The 17,685-nt window shown below is 44.2% G+C and overlaps 1 protein-coding gene across 13 annotated transcripts in view; it reads right to left on the bottom strand.

The window, feature by feature from the left end:
* NRCAM (neuronal cell adhesion molecule) overlaps positions 1–17,685 on the bottom strand; it is a 200,955-nt gene that overhangs the window by 158,308 nt on the left and 24,962 nt on the right. For all 13 annotated transcript variants that reach the window (XM_075209041.1, XM_075209044.1, XM_075209042.1 and 10 more), the window contains exon 2: positions 13,253–13,337. The gene's annotated coding sequence lies outside the window, so the exon portion shown is untranslated. The remainder of the gene's footprint in view (positions 1–13,252; positions 13,338–17,685) is intronic.

Below are 17,685 nucleotides of genomic sequence, written 5' to 3'. Positions count from 1 at the left end.
ATGCCAATGTTGTGCTCAAAAATAACAGAGGCTCTCTAGTTGAGAGAAAAATATAGCAATTCCTAGTCTAGTACATGACACTCATATAGCGCTGTAATTTAGTCTGGTTACTTAGTTACTAATATGCAAAAAGCTAGGATGATAATCAGACATACAGCATTAATAAGAAATGGGAGGGTTATTTCTTCTCTATACAACCATATACATTTATTGTTGAGTCACTGATCCATGTAAGTCCCCCAAAATGACTGAGAAACACAATGGTCCCAGAGGATCGTGCGCTTAATATGATACACACAAGAGACAATATGGCTCCTTCAGCAAACAAGACCATCAAACAAAGCTTTAGCAGCAAGGCATAAAATAAAGGCAACATCAAAAGTATAGTTACAAAGGACTGCCATTCAGAGAGATTACTAGGTGTATCCATAGACTAAATGCCAACAACAGAAGTGATGACAGAATATTCTAATACTCAGACTACAAGATACAACAGTGTACATTGAATCACTCTTGTTCAGACCAGAGAGTAAGTTACACAAAATGGTGCAGATTAAGAGTTGATATATTAGTGCAAAATTTTTTGGGGAAGTTAAGATCGACACATTTATCAAACAATTAGTACCTTATACCCTACTTTGGAAGAGTGGGATGTGTTTTCACCCCATAGTTTGGAGCAGGATACGCATATGTACTAAAACACATTTAAAAACTGTCACTGTCTTTCCTGACATTGCCTCTAGCATTTCCCTCCTTTGCATACAAATGATCCTCAGTAACTTGTTAACAAAAATTACTATTATCCTTTATTTTTATATTACACAGCAATATATATTGATTGGATTATAACACAAAAAAATACATACAAGGAACTATGAAGGAACTATGATGAAATAAGTAAAATGGTGTGTCATTTGATAAATGAACACGTCACTTCCCTCATGATCTTTATCCCATTTTACCAAAAGTTTTTTTTCAAAGGACAACCTCAAAATATCTGAAGGAGAGTATCCCTTTAACTCCAACCCCTCTCCCGCTGCCATTACTGCTTCACCTCCCTCTAACAAACAACTCTGGAGCTCCTTCAGCCCCACATCAGGTGATGAAGTTCGCTCCCTTATTCTTTCCTCTCCTCCCTCCACTTGTCCTCTTGATCCAATCCCCTCTAACCTCCTTCGCTCTCTCTCTCCCACTGCCTGCTCCTACCTGGCACACCTCTTCAACCTATCACTCTCCTCTGGTGTTGTACCCTCCTCATTCAAACACGCTCTCATCTCTCCTATCCTCAAAAAACCCAACCTTTACCCCACCTCCGTTGCCAATTATCGCCCTCTCTCTCTTCTCCCCTACACCTCCAAACTTCTTGAGCGGTTAGTCTGCTGTCGTCTCACCAGATACCTCTCGGACAATTCCCTCCTCGACCCTCTCCAATCTGGTTACCGCCCCCTCTACTACACTGAAACTGCCCTGGCTAAAGTCACCAATGACCTCCTATCAGCCAAATCCAGGGGTCACTTCTCCTTACTTATCCTCCTCGAACTCTCTGTGGCCTTTGACACCGTGGACCACCCCCTCCTTCTGCAAACTCTTCTCTCTCTAGGCCTCTCTGGTTCTGTCCAAGCCTGGTTCTGCTCTTACCTTGCAAACCGCACATTCTCTGTCTCCACGTCCAGCTCTTCCACCACCCCCACGCCCCTCTAAGTAGGAGTCCCCCAGGGCTCTGTTCTCGGCCCCCTTCTCTTTTCGCTCTACACTTCCTCCCTTGGTGCGCTCATCTCCTCCTTTGGTCTTCATTATCACCTTTATGCTGACGACATTCAACTCTACATCTCCTCTCCTGATCTCTCGTCCACCCTCCTCTCTCGTGTATCTGACTGCCTCTCTGCCATCTCCTCCTGGATGTCCTCACGCTTTCTCAAAATTAACAACTCCAAAACGGAACTCATAGTCTTTCCTACTTCTAGACTCCTGTCACGATCTGCCCTCAGCTTATGTGCTACATGCTGCTTTGCATGGCAGCTCCTGCCTTTTTGTCCTATTATTGTTTTGTATTGGCAGTACCTCCACTCACCAGAGGTGCTGCTATTGTGTGCATTAGGGGTTAACCCTCCTGTTCACCAATCATTCTATGCACCTGGGTGTGGTCCATTTAAACCTGTTTCCCCCAGCTCACATTGCTGGTTATTGTTGTCCTAATCCTGATGTCATTTCCTGTTGTCCTTACCTGATTGTTTCTGGACATTTCATGCTACTTGCTGCATCATCTGGAACCTGGTATTTATCACTGCTCCTTATTACCTGTTATCACCTCTCTGCAAATAAACACAGTGTTTTTCACCGAATTCATGACTCTTAGCTGTACTTCTGTTTGAGAACCGTGACAGTATAACCAGCCCAAAAAACAGCTTTGGAGTCAGGTGAAAGTTTTGTTTTATTCTGGGACCTTTTTGCTGCAATCAAGTTTTCATTTGTCTTTTGCAACATGTCTGTTTTACCTATCATGGAATTACCCCTGCTACAAACCTTACAAATGGACATTATATTGTTGCGCTCCCAGCTGGCCGGATTTTCCGCTTTGCTTTTGGACCCACTCAGGAGACTATCAGAGACGGTTTCACTGAAATCTAATGCTGTTGATTTGACCCAGCCAACTCTGTCTGCTGCTGAATCCGTGCCGCCAACACCTTGCACTAATACCATGTCAAATTTGCATTTAACTAACAACTGCAGTTTAACTAATGCCCGGTTCACAAGTGGGCCACGCCCCCATCTGACCGAAGTGGAGCGACAGCGCAGAGTAACCAACAAACTGTGTCTCTACTGTGCCAGCAATGCACATTTCTTGCAGGACTGTCCTGTCCGTAGACCACGTCAGCTTACTGAACCATCTCCTGTTGTTTCCTCTCGGCACTCCAAATCTGTTTATGCTCCAGCATTCCTGTTCTCTGCGAAGAGACCCAATCTGCCAGCTCCAGCCGCCTGTCCTGAGGCACCCATTCCCTCTGTCTCCTGTGCCGAGGTGCCAGCCCCTGTCTCCTGTGCCGAGGTGCCAGCCCCTGTCTCCTGTGCCGAGGTGCCAGCCTCTGTCTCCTGTGCCGAGGTGCCAGCCTCTGTCTCCTGTGCCGAGGTGCCAGCCTCTGTCTCCTGTGCCGAGGTGCCAGCCTCTGTCTCCTGTGCCGAGGTGCCAGCCTCTGTCTCCTGTGCCGAGGTGCCAGCCTCTGTCTCCTGTGCCGAGGTCACATCATCTGCCTCCAGCTCTGAGGTCACATCATCTGCCTCCAGCTTGGAGCCTGCTGCCACGGTGTCCGGTTCCGAGTCTCCTGCCACTGTGTCCGGTTCCGAGTCTCCTGCCACTGTGTCCGGTTCCGAGTCTCCTGCCACTGTGTCCGGTTCCGAGTCTCCTGCCACTGTGTCCGGTTCCGAGTCTCCTGCCACTGTGTCCGGTTCCGAGTCTCCTGCCACTGTGTCCGGTTCCGAGTCTCCTGCCACTGTGTCCGGTTCCGAGTCTCCTGCCACTGTGTCCGGTTCCGAGTCTCCTGCCACTGTGTCCGGTTCCGAGTCTCCTGCCACTGTGTCCAGTTTTGAGTCTTCAGCCGCTGTCTCTGTTCCTCAGCTCCAGTCTGCTCCAGAGGGGGCGCTGCCCTTCCAGTCTGCTCCAGAGGGGGCGCTGCCCTTCCAGTCTGCTCCAGAGGGGGCGCTGCCCTTCCAGTCTGCTCCAGAGGGGGCGCTGCCCTTCCAGTCTGCTCCAGAGGGGGCGCTGCCCTTCCAGTCTGCTCCAGAGGGGGCGCTGCCCTTCCAGTCTGCTCCAGAGGGGGCGCTGCCCTTCCCGTCTGCTCCAGAGGGGGCGCTGCCCTTCCCGTCTGCTCCAGAGGGGGCGCTGCCCTTACCGACTGCTCCAGAGGGGGCGCTGCCCTTCCCGTCTGCTCCAGAGGGGGCGCTGCCCTTCCCGTCTGCTCCAGAGGGGGCGCTGCCCTTCCCGTCTGCTCCAGAGGGGGCGCTGCCCTTCCCGTCTGCTCCAGAGGGGGCGCTGCCCTTACCGTCTGCTCCAGAGGGGGCGCTGCCCTTCCCGTCTGCTCCAGAGGGGGCGCTGCCCTTCCCGTCTGCTCCAGAGGGGGCGCTGCCCTTACCGACTGCTCCAGAGGGGGCGCTGCCCTTACCGTCTGCTCCAGAGGGGGCGCTGCCCTTCCCGTCTGCTCCAGAGGGGGCGCTGCCCTTCCCGTCTGCTCCAGAGGGGGCGCTGCCCTTCCCGTCTGCTCCAGAGGGGGCGCTGCCCTTCCAGTCTGCTCCAGAGGGGGCGCTGCCCTTCCAGTCTGCTCCAGAGGGGGCGCTGCCCTTACCGTCTGCTCCAGAGGGGGCGCTGCCCTTACCGACTGTTCCAGAGGGGGCGCTGCCCTTACCGACTGTTCCAGAGGGGGCGCTGCCCTTCCAGTCTGCTCCAGAGGGGGCGCTGCCCTTCCAGTCTGCTCCAGAGGGGGCGCTGCCCTTCCAGTCTGCTCCAGAGGGGGCGCTGCCCTTCCAGTCTGCTCCAGAGGGGGCGCTGCCCTTCCAGTCTGCTCCAGAGGGGGCGCTGCCCTTACAGTCTGCTCCAGAGGGGGCAATGCCCTTACCGACTGTTCCAGAGGGGGCGCTGCTCTTACAGTCTGCTCCAGAGGGGGTTCTGTCCCTCCAGCCCGAGTTGCCAGTCCATGCGGTCCAGCCCGAGTTGCCAGTCCATGCGGTCCAGCCCGAGTTGCCAGTCCATGCGGTCCAGCCCGAGTTGCCAGTCCATGCGGTCCAGCCCGAGTTGCCAGTCCATGCGGTCCAGCCCGAGTTGCCAGTCCATGCGGTCCAGCCCGAGTTGCCAGTCCATGCGGTCCAGCCCGAGTTGCCAGTCCATGCGGTCCAGCCCGAGTTACCACTTGGTGCTGTCTGCCCTCAGGCTTCTCAAAGTGCTGTCTGCCCTCAGGCTTCTCAAAGTGCTGTCTGCCCTCAGGCTTCTCAAAGTGCTGTCTGCCCTCAGGCTTCTCAAAGTGCTGTCTGCCCTCAGGCTTCTCAAAGTGCTGTCTGCCCTCAGGCTTCTCAAAGTGCTGTCTGCCCTCAGGCTTCTCAAAGTGCTGGCAAGCCTGCCGCCCAGTCCGGGCCAGCTCCCAAACCTGCCGCCCAGTCCGGGCCAGCTCCCAAGCCTGCCGCCCAGTCCGGGCCAGCTCCCAAGCCTGCCGCCCAGTCCGGGCCAGCTCCCAAGCCTGCCGCCCAGTCCGGGCCAGCTCCCAAGCCTGCCGCCCAGTCCGGGCCTGCTCCCAAGCCTGCCGCCCAGTCCGGGCCTGCTCCCAAGCCTGCCGCCCAGTCCGGGCCTGCTCCCAAGCCTGCCGCCCAGTCCGGGCCTGCTCCCAAGTCTGCCGCCCAGTCCGGGCCTGCTCCCAAGTCTGCCGCCCAGTCCGGGCCTGTTGTCAAGCCTGCCGCCCAGTCCGGGCCTGTTGTCAAGCCTGCCGCCCAGTCCGGGTCTCCTGTCAAGCCTGCTGCCAAGTCCGAACCATCCGTTGCCAAGGGTGCCAAGTGTGAGCTGTCATCTACCTTTGAGGGGCACCTTTCTCAATTTAGTGCTCTACTGAGGTTTTGTGCTTCTTATTTCCCCTCAGTACCTAGCCTTGCCAGTGACCCAAAGAGGCAAGTTTTGTTTTTGTTAACACATTTTAGAGGAGAGGCTATGGAATGGGCAAACCCTTTTGTTGAGTCTGATCACCCCATTCTTTCTGACTTACAACTATTTGTTGAGGCAGTGATCAACAAGTTTTCACCAACACCTCCCGCTATGCCTTGTTACGGGGCCTCTGTATTGTCAGCAGGTCCACCCATCTCACCTGGCCAAGAGATATCTTTGTGCTCCACTCAGTTGGCTCAGGTCCCAATTCCGAGAAAGTCCCGTAAGAGAGGAGGACGTAAGAGAAGAGGAGGTTCTGCAGTTCTTGAACTGGCAACTGGCATGGTCTCCTTTGCCTTTCCGCCCTTGGACGAGGACTTTTCTGCCGGGCCCCCAATTCTGGATTATGATTCCGATGAATTCAGACATTTTTGATAATTGGGCGTCTGGAATCCGCCCTTAAGGGAGGGGATACTGTCACGATCTGCCCTCAGCTTATGTGCTACATGCTGCTTTGCATGGCAGCTCCTGCCTTTTTGTCCTATTATTGTTTTGTATTGGCAGTACCTCCACTCACCAGAGGTGCTGCTATTGTGTGCATTAGGGGTTAACCCTCCTGTTCACCAATCATTCTATGCACCTGGGTGTGGTCCATTTAAACCTGTTTCCCCCAGCTCACATTGCTGGTTATTGTTGTCCTAATCCTGATGTCATTTCCTGTTGTCCTTACCTGATTGTTTCTGGACATTTCATGCTACTTGCTGCATCATCTGGAACCTGGTATTTATCACTGCTCCTTATTACCTGTTATCACCTCTCTGCAAATAAACACAGTGTTTTTCACCGAATTCATGACTCCTAGCTGTACTTCTGTTTGAGAACCGTGACAACTCCCCTCTCACCACAACCTCTCTATCATTGTTAACAACACTACCATCTCATCTGTCACCCAACTCCGTTGCCTGGGTGTCACCCTTGACTCCTCTCTCTCTTTTGCCCCCCACGTCCAATCCCTTGCTCAAGCCTGTTGCTTCCAACTGCGCAACATCACCCGCATCCGACCCTTCCTCTCACAAGACGCCACCAAAACCATCATCCATGCACTCATCATCTCCCGCCTGGACTACTGCAACCTCCTCCTCACTGGCCTCCCTCTCTCCCATCTCGCCCCGCTCCGATCTGTACTCAATGCAGCTGCCAGACTTATCTTTCTCTCACGTCGCTCCTCCTCTGCCTCCCCTCTCTACCAGGCCTTACACTGGCTCCGTTTCCCTTACAGAATCCTCTTTAAACTCCTTACTACCACTTACAAAGCTCTCTCCCAGTCTACTGCTCCCTACATCTCTAACCTCCTTACCATTCATACTCCCGCTCGCTCCCTGCACTCGGCAAACGACCGTCGCCTCTCCTCCACTCTTATTACCTCTTCCCACTCCCGAGTCCAAGACTTCTCCCGAGCTGCCCCCCTGCACTGGAATGACCTCCCTCACTCCATCCGTCTCGCTCCCAATCTGTGCTCCTTTAAACGGGCACTCAAAACTCACCTGTTCCTGAAAGCCTACCAACCATCCACTTAACCCCTCATCCACTCTGCTTGTTCTCCCCCCTCTCCCCTGGTCCCTTTTTCTCCCTTGCATCACTGCCTCCCTTCATGCCTGTTTTGTCCACCCTCCCTTAGGATGTAAGCTCGCATGAGCAGGGCCCCTCTCCCCTCCTGTCTTCATACCGACTCTTCTGCTCCGCCCTCACTCCATATGTCTGCCCGGAGTTTCCGAAGCATTGGTACTTAGTGTTTATTGTTCTGTAATGTTTTACCCTGTATGGTCTACTGTTCGTATTATGTAAGGTGCTGCAAAAACCCTGTGGCGCCCAACAAATAAATGATAATAATAATAATAACTCCTACCTACATCTCTAGCTCATTGGAGACACTGAAACGTGTGTAAAACTGTCAGTACTCTGTACCAGCCAACAGTGACAAGATTTTAAAACCAATAATCTGAGACTGAAGAATTATGAGAGAAGAGCAATATACTCTCCCAATGTTTCCTTCGGAGGAGGGTTTATAAGACTTATTTTCATTTCTCAACATCCAGCGATAAGCATTATCACCAGGGGAGACCAAAAGATTGTATATATGTAATAGGATGTGTGTTATCCTGCACCAGTAGATTTGGTGGAGGGATTCTATAAAGTCACGTTGAAATTATTTAAGCAACACTTAAAAGTTTACAAAAAAGGTCTACCCAGTTTTATTCATTAAGAGCCTGATTCAGTGGAAAGCAATCGTAAGCATAACTTGAAGTATGTGCGTATGTACTGTCTATTCAGAGTTGAAGATATGCCTAGGTCTGAATGAGTAGCATATGCCTCTGCTTGACAACAAACACACTGCTCAAACACTTACGTTAAACTTGCAAACATTTACAAAAATCTTTTTCAGCTGTATCTGCAACTATGTCTCAGTCTGAATCTGTACACAATTGGTTGAAAATGCCCGTACCCTACATTGCCTACACTAGTACACCACTTCCCTAAAATGCCACGGCTCTTCGGGTATAAAGAGTTCAAAGGTGCAAAAAGTTTCAAGTCTGAATGGCCATAGTAGCTTATAGTCTCATCATTTTCAAAACAGGGGTTCAGATCAACATAGTAAACCAATAGTATATCAGCCAGAAAGTCAGTAATACTCTTATTGAAGTGAACTTTCCTTCTTGGATTAGTTAATTAGCTGGTATTCAAATTTGTGCATTACTGTGGTGGGCTGCCACATACAATTAACAGTGGTGCACGCAGAATCCAGTATGTTTGAAGAGGATGTGGTTGGAGGATAACCTAACATTGTCTAAAGCGATGGCTGCACTCCTTGTGTGCTTGCTACTCTCACATCCAGCAGCATGATGGCACCCACATTGGCAGCCCACTTCCTGTTGATTTGACTCCGCCTACTGACAATTTGGCAGCTCCTACCACATGAGACCACTTTTAGAATATTTTTCAGGGCCACTTTGCATTCCAAATCTGATGCTCCTGGTCCAGATGTATTACTGGACCAGGAGCTGAGGGAAATAGGCCTGCAACTGGAACAGAACAAAGGATCCTTGCCTTCTTTTGGTAGTATTATTATATGAGGTTCCAGGGTATGTGGTGAGACACAATATGGCCTTACAGATTTTGTGCTAACATTTCTCTCAGTAAATATAAATTTAATGTGGCTATTGTAATGAAATTTACACCAAATGTCAGCAACAACCTTTGAGATCCACACATGCAAAGGAATCAAATCATAGATGTCCATAATTTAAGTTCAGTGTAACAATGTGAAATGACAAGTATTGAACATATGAAGAAAGGAAGGTGCAAAAAGGCATGGGAAGCCAAGACACCAGCTGAAACCTATCAGTAATTAGAAAACAATCCTGCCAACTGGTTCAGCCACAACTTATGTCCTATAAAAAGGTGTCTCATTACGAAGGCGTCACACAAGAAACATCTCATGATGGGTAAAAGCAAAGAGCTCTCTCAAGACCTTTGCTACCTTATTGTTGCAAAACATAATGATGGCATTGGTTACAGAAGGATCTCTAAACTGCTGAATGTTCCAGTGAGTACTGTTGGGGCCATAATCTGGAAGTGGAAAGAACATCATTTCACCATAAACCGGCCACGACCAGGTGCACCTCGCAAGATTTCTGACAGAGGAGTGAAAAAAAATTATCAGAAGGGTTGTCTAAGAACCAAGGACCACTTGTGGAGAGCTTCAGAAAGACCTGGAATTAGCAGGTACAATTGTTTCAAAGAAAACAATAAGTAATGCACTCAACCGCCATGGCCTGTATGCACGCTCACCACGCAAGACTCCTTTGCTAAAGGAAAAATATGTTGAAGCTTGTTTAAAGTTTGCTGCACAAGCCTGTGAAATATTAGGAGAATATAGTGTGGTCAGATGAGAGCAAAATTTAACTCTCTGGATGCCATAATACACACCATGTTTAGAGGAGAAATGGCACTGCACATCACCCCAAAAACACCATACCAACAGTGAAGTTTGGAGGTGGGAACATCATGGTGTGGGGTTGTTTTCCTGCACATGGTACTGGCATACTGCATGTAATTAAAGGAAGGATAAAAATCTGCTGCCATCTACCAAGATGCTGAAGATGAAACGAGGGTGGACATTTCAGCAAGACAATGATCCCAAACACATAGCCAAGGACACTCAATTGGTTTCAGAGAAAGAAAATAACGGAGGTAATCGTTTTTACGATTACCACCATTCCGACACGCATGTGGGGTTAAGTGTTTAAACACTTAACCTTAGGAGTCCCCACATCACCGCTTTAAATTTAGATTGACAGATGTCGCAATGACGTCAAATTGCATTGCCGCACAGTTCTTTCATCGGAATACCTTGATGTCACCATGCTGTGCCCATCGGCCATCTCCAGCATCGGATTGAAGGTAAGTCTGTTTAATTTTCTTTCATTTTTTCAGTCTTTCGGAATTTTTTTGCAGGAATTCTGCGTGTCGGAATAGTCACGATAGTTATATATTGTACCCAACCCAAAAATAAAACTGCTAGAATGGCCTAGCCAATCACCTGACTTGAATCCAATTGAAAATCTATGGCAAGAACAAAAGATCAGAGTTCATAGAAGAAGCCCATGGAACCTTCAAGATTTGAAGACTATTTGCGTTGCAACTAGTTTATCCATACAGGAGGCATCTTGAAGCTGTCATTACCAACAACGGCTTTTGTACAAAGTATTAAATAAATTTCAGAAAGCTTGTGGAATTCTTTTTACCTGTCATTTCACATTATCACACAAAACTTAATTTATGGACATCTATGGTTTGATTTCATTGCATGTGTGGATTGCAAGGGTTGTTGCTGACATTTGGTGTACATTTCATTACAATGGTGTCACGGAATTGCAGAGATGGCGGCTAACCGGTATTGGCACAACTGAACAGGGAGGCGCGGAGTCTAACGTACCCCCGGAATTCACCAGGGACCCCCGCAAGGGGGTTTGGGCTTAGCTGCAGAGGGTACGCAGGTCGTGGTTCTCCAAGACAGTCACCGGTGTAGCGACAGTAGTAGACAGGCGTAGTCAGGCAATCCAGGTCAGAGCCAACCGAGTGGTGCAGTACACAGGGAAGATCCAAGGAGAAGTCAGGTCAAGCCAAACAGTCAAACCAGCCGGGCAGCGAGGTACCAAAACGAAACACAGGAGAATAGTCACAGGAAGCTGAGTCAGAACCGAAGTACACAGGATCAGAAGTACAGGAAATGCTGGAGCAGGAGTGAACCAAAAATTTGGCACTAGACAGGTGTCAGAGGCTGCTTTATATACCATTAGGTGCCTCCTGATTGGGTTAGGGAGATTTTGGCGGTTAGACATGGAGACTGCTGACAGGAAGGCAGAGATAGCATCATGCTGCTAGGCAACAGGACGTGAGTGCCGAGAAGGTGCAGGCGTCCGTCTCCTGCACCAAGTGTCAGTGCGGAGATGGCGCCTGACAAATAGCCACATATATATATCTATATATATATATCTATATCTAAAAAATCTATCTCCCTCTCTCTCTCTCCATATATATATATATATATATATATATATATATGTATATATATATATATATATATATATATATATATATATATATATAGAGAGAGAGAGAGAGAGAGAGAGAGGGACAGACAGACAGTGTGAGAGAGAGAGAGAGACAGAGAGAGAGAGACAGACAGACACCGGACATGGCTTGGAGCAAGTAGCCAACGTCTTAGTTATATGCTGTGTGTAATACGAAAAGCATCTTATGACTTTATACCTATAAAACCCGAGATATGCCTGTATACTTTTGATCTTTGGTATGTGTGAATTTTTTATTCTGTTCAATAAACTGCCAATCTGATTTTACACCATGGAAGCACCCCCTTGTTTTATCTATTTTTAGCCAGATTTATTTTCTGTGGAGATTGGGTAACATGAAAGGGGAAGACGCGGAGATGTGTATCTACTTCGTGATTTAAAAAGAAGGAAAGGATTCTGAGTTACAGGATTGAAGATCTTATTAAAAGTGAACTTTTTTATATCTTTATATCAAAATGCAGATGCAAACTTTAAGCACTAAACCAGATGTTTTCATAAGTAAAGACATATATATGTTAAACTCAGCAGTAATATACACTCTATAAAAGAACTAGAATAAACAAGAGGTTCTTTTTAATTTAATTTTTACAATATGGGGCTTACCTCATTTAGTGCCTTTAAAGTAGTATTGGCTGGAACCAGACAGCTCTGATTAAAACCACCTATGAATAGATGGGTGAGGTCACCTTGACATGGTAGATACTCATTCACAATCTGCGCACTAATAATCTCCTGTTTTTATTATAGAGTTTATATTACTGCAGAGTTTAACATATATATGTCTTTAATTATGTATAAATATGGTTTTGTCAAATTAGTGTAATCCATAGAAAAGTTGATCTATCCTGGTCGCGGGGTCAGACTTGATGAATTCTGATTAGACCTATGCATAATTGTTGGTTTTGGACATAACCATATAAATTAGGAATGCATAACACAAAGTCTACGTTCCATATAATGTAGAAATAATATAAACATAAAATTAAATAATAAACCTATGTCCAAAACTCAATGATCATCAATGATGGATAAACTCTGTATTTAGGGCATGTTTACATTATTTAAAAAAAAAAAATCATTACTGGCCCACTTATATTTTGCATTTCTTTCATCCACATGCTGCATATAAGGAAATATGCCTTGAAGAAATATGGATATGACCCAATCATACCTGGATGGCATCCATTTACAGATGTCCTCCTGTATACCATGAGCCATGCAATATATTCACTTACTTATATATTTATTGAAATCATTTTGTTGTATTTAACTAGAAATTACAATAAAACAATTAGATAGTTTGGGGGAAAAAGTTTATAAAATGTGTCCCAAAAAATACAGTTGTTTCAATCTGCTTTTTTTTAATGAACATACATTGAAAGAATTTCTTCAAATGATTTGAATGAATAATTATGAAACAGTGTGATTAATGTGAGCTATTAGTGGTGCAGACACATTGCATATAATAAGGTTGATAATAGTCAAGGTCAAAAAGTGTTTACAAATGGGGCAGTTGCACAACATTCTCAATGCACAAATGGGTCGAGCTGGTTGCATATGCTACGGCTGCAGAGATGAAGGCATGTTTAGTTGCCTCCAGCTAGCTCACCATATGCTTCCAGGTATGCTTTGCTATGCAGCTAGCTCACCATATGCTTCCAGGTATGCTTTTCTATGTGCAACTTTTTTCAGCGTAATTTTGGATACATACGTGCCCAACTCAGCATCACAGCATCAATCCCTTTGTGTCTAAGATTGTTAAACTGAAAGGCTTCCATGCTTGCAGTCTCATATTAATCTAGAATATGCAAGAGACTTACAAGCATTGTTTTGACCATTGTATGTACTACTGTATGTGTAAGTGGTATTTTCCCTAGTTGACACATTACCTCTAAAAATTAAAAGGAACATATCACTACACTTACATGTGAACAACACTTATTTTTTTTTATAAAATAAACAATTATCCAAGTTTACTCACCTAAAGTGTTCAGTTTTTTTGAAACTTTTAATTACTTCTTACAGTATTATCCATATTTTAAAAGTCACCCAATGTGTGAAGATTCCTTTGGAGACAAATGAAAACAAGCCATAAGATAAGCAGCAAGAGAGATAGAGAGAAAGAGTGATAGCCGACATATGGCAAAAGGTTTTATGAATTTAATAGAACTAAATTCGTGTTCTATAGTTGACAATTTTTTTGCAATGGAATTCCAATGACAACCTACAATCTGTTAAGAAATAGAAGCTTTCCAATTGTTTGTTTGATCTATCATCGGTGCAATTACTTCTACTACTATGTGTAGGATCATGGTTGCTAGGCAAATAGTTACATTCAGCATTCAGCTCTAAGCATGGCAGCCTCAGGTGTGCAATCATCTAACACACTATCCAACCGAATTAAACCTTTTTTTGAGTCAGAATTAATTGCTCATTTTTTGATACCCAGAATGTAACATTCATTCACACTTCCTACTGCCCTTATAGGTAAGCATGTGACAAGGTGGATCTGAGAGAGGACCTGTATCTTTACTCTCTGGGAATCACAAAACGTAAAATGAACTAATGTTGGCACTCATTATATTAGTTTTATGTGTAGTCTAATAATTCAAATTTGTGTGCTCAATGTAATCAAATTTCAACAGATACAATACTAAAGTTTGTTGATGCAAATTACTGATATATACTTTGTGCTAACCATATCCCAGAAATCGACTGTTTTTAAGATAATTATATTCTTGCATCTTTGAAGTCAATTCCGTTGGCAACAGAGACAAAGTAACAATTTACATGTGGAACCGGTGGGTGTAATTAGCTGATATTATGTGTGACTATGTACATTAATCACACATGTAGCCTATTCTATTCCAATAGCATGATGAAAAAAAAAAGGAAGCTAAAGAATTGCACTCAAACTACCAGCTGGCAGGGACTAGTGCTTTCTGACTGCTATGGAAGATTTCTTTCTTGGTCTTAGTAAATATCTACTGAAAATATAAAATTGGACTGTGATGTGCTATGATTTCAACTCTAACAGAATTACACTTCACTTAAATTGTGCACTTATAAACTGCTCATCAAACGAACGTGATTATTTAGCACAGTGTCAAAATGTTTGCTGCATTTTGATTGTGAAACATATAGGCTGTAAACAAAATACATTGCTTTTGGATCTCTACATGCACATATAATCAGTTATAGGTATACAAGATACTAAGAAAAACATATAAACATATACACATATGCATGCGTTTCCAGTGGGTTTTGTGCAGAAGATTATAAAGGGTAATGGTTCCCAACCAGGATGTCTGGACTCAACTGTGTGTCACAATACCAGTGTCATACGAGTTTACAAGTAACATTCAGCAAAAAAAGTCTAAACTATGCCATGGAGGTTTTTGGCTCATGTAAATTTGCCTCTTTATTAGGAAAATACGCATTTCCGTCCTGCACAAATGCATATACATACATCTGTTCTGCAAGTGTAAGTAAATTACCAAAGGGGCATATTCACATTATTTCGACTGTAGTAAACTTGGACGCAGATGCACAAACACCTGTCAGGAGGCATATCTCTTGCGGATGGTTGAGGGCTGGTGATATGAGACGCAATGATGATGACGACGATCAGCAGTAGTAGCTCGCTGCTCCTGATTGGCTGATTGCAAATTGACCACTCTAGCTTATTTAATATGAAGCTGCGGTCGCATTACTTAATTCATATTTACATTTGTACTCTGGTAGGAAATAACAGATGTTTGTATTTAATTAAATTAAATTATATTTAATCACATTTTACATGGAATACACTTTCATGTATATTAACAATAGTGTCCAGACACTATTTTCTCTTGTGTTTATGACTTTTCAATACATTATTATATTGTGTACAAATAGGGTAATGCGACTTTCTCATTTACTACTACCACTGTCAAGTCACATCTCTTAGCTTCCTCTATGCTAGCATGTAGCATATGTATGCACACTTGTTGCTACTGAGGTAAACCCACTGCATATGCTAGTGATGAACATCTTGATGCATAGTCATTGAGATGCATCTGACTGAACACATGCATCAACAAAATTGCACGGACATACATTTCCTCACTTGTCTCAAACTATCTCCCAACTCGACACCTCCGTTCTGCACAAGATATACGTCTCTCTTCCACTCTCATCACTTACTCTCATTCTCGGTTACAGGATTTTTTCCAGGCTGCACCCACTTTGTGGAATTCCCTCCCACGCACAGTAAGACTTTCCTCTAGTCTTCAAACCTTGAAGCGTTCACTGAAAACCCACCTCTTCAGACAAGGTTATGATATTCCTCAACCACCATCTTAATTTCCCTAGATTACCCTATTACCATCCTCTACACTGCTAACGCAAGACAACAACCCTCTGACCAATATTGATAGACACACAGCACACTCAATACTTTTACCTTTGCATTCTAGCTGATCCATTGTGCAATATGATGTAGCACCTGCCCTTGTGTTTCAAACTCCCATTGTCCTATAGATTGTAAGCTTGCGAGCAGGGTTCTCTTACCTCTCTGTCTGTATGTATTACCCAGTTTTGTCTTATAAATGGTTGTTCCCAGTTGTAAAGCGCTACGGAATTTGCTGGTGCTATATAAATAAATGTTGATCATGATGATGATGATGCATGTAAATTCGCTTTTTCATCCATGTGTCTTATCCTGCTTACATGTGACCATATATGTGAGCAATATTTTCTAGCAAAAGTTAAAGAAATTGTAATTTATTTTGGTTTGAAAAAAGCACCATTTTTCCTGATTCTTGTTTTATTAATTACATTAGTTTAATATCAATGTGTCACTAAATATAAAAAATGTAACATCAGTGACAGCAGGTATGTCACAACAGCAAAAAGGATCCCATTAACATCATAATCAAAATACTAGCATAGTGTCTCTCTTCTTTACATTGACATTTACATAACCAACGCAACAGCTGCAAGTGGATCCGACTAAGCAGGGAATTAAATTCAGAGGGAACTATTATGCTCAGTAAAGATTAGCTGATTTTTGCTCACACCAACAAAAATCAGTTATGCTTTACTATCCAAACATCCCACGGAGACTCATTGTGTGAGGCTTCAACGTGACATCGTCAGTAACTGAATTCCCCCCTTAGGATACAAAAATCAACAGTCAAATAATTTGTTCATGTCAGGAAGTGGAATTGCATGATACGAAAGACAGAAATAATAATTATGCACTGTGTAAATGAAGGAGACATTTAAACATGTATTATATCTTATTACTTGTTTATGTTCTTTATGCATTAACAAATACCATACTTTATATATTAGGCAAGAAGAGAGAAGTTATTACAAAGTGTAATAGCGCAGAGCCATAAAACTAGGTCAGAGGACGATTTTCTGCTATGCTGGAAAGAAGAAAAAACATGACAAACAGATGCTTGTTTATCATTAGAGTAATAAGGCATAAAACCATATGTTGTAGATCTTTCAGTAAACTGGAAAAGAAAACTTACTTACAAATGCAGCTGTTTTGTAGCACTCTTTGACAATGGTACTAGTATTATACAGAATAGGATATAGTGAATAGTTTTGACCCCATAACCTGAATCTTTGTCTTTTCTACATACAAGTAGATCATATTAGATAGTAACCAATCTGTGAACATGATAATGTAGAGAGGTGCACTTTGAATACTCAGTATATGTACCTGTAGACTATTCAAAGTATTACAAATAAACAATAAATATGCTGCCTATAGTAAATATAGCTTCATGTACACTAGAAGACTACAAATTCCGCCAGACACACATTGCCATTTTTGCGAGACAATTCCAGTAATAAACTAATCTCTTGGACAAAGAAGATATACAATGTCAGGACAAAAACCTGACCAGTGGAAGCAGGGAAAAAACTTTTTTGTTTAATCTGAAAAGCACATTTCAAGCCACATACTAAACAAGATGTCCACTGTCAGCAAAATTATTATGTACCATGCTTACTGCACAAAAGGAAAACTGTGAAAAAACAAAATCCAATTATTTCCTTAATCTCCATAAAGTATCTTGTCTGGGACAGCAACATGATCAACTGAGAAAAACACTATAATCTATAGCCTTTTAATACACAGGTCTTGTTGAGGTCAGCAAATTGGATAAAGTCATTTCAATTAATATCTAGCAAACTTGGTTGTCTTTGTCTGAAATTATGTGTAAAGCACGCTACGGCGTGGAGAAGCATATCCAGCTGCAACACATGGCAATGACAGAGTTTACACTTTTACATAGATGTACACGAACATATACATTTGTAATTAGTACACATTAATTGTAGTTGCAACACATAGTTATTAATGTCAAAATGTAGCAGTATTTATATTTAATATTAAAAGTTATATACATGTTAGTG

Source organism: Mixophyes fleayi, chromosome 4 (genome assembly GCF_038048845.1).
Source record: "Mixophyes fleayi isolate aMixFle1 chromosome 4, aMixFle1.hap1, whole genome shotgun sequence".
NCBI lineage: Eukaryota > Metazoa > Chordata > Amphibia > Anura > Limnodynastidae > Mixophyes > Mixophyes fleayi.
The sequence above is the reverse complement of the archived record's forward strand: the minus strand, read 5'-3'. Positions and strand labels throughout refer to the sequence as shown.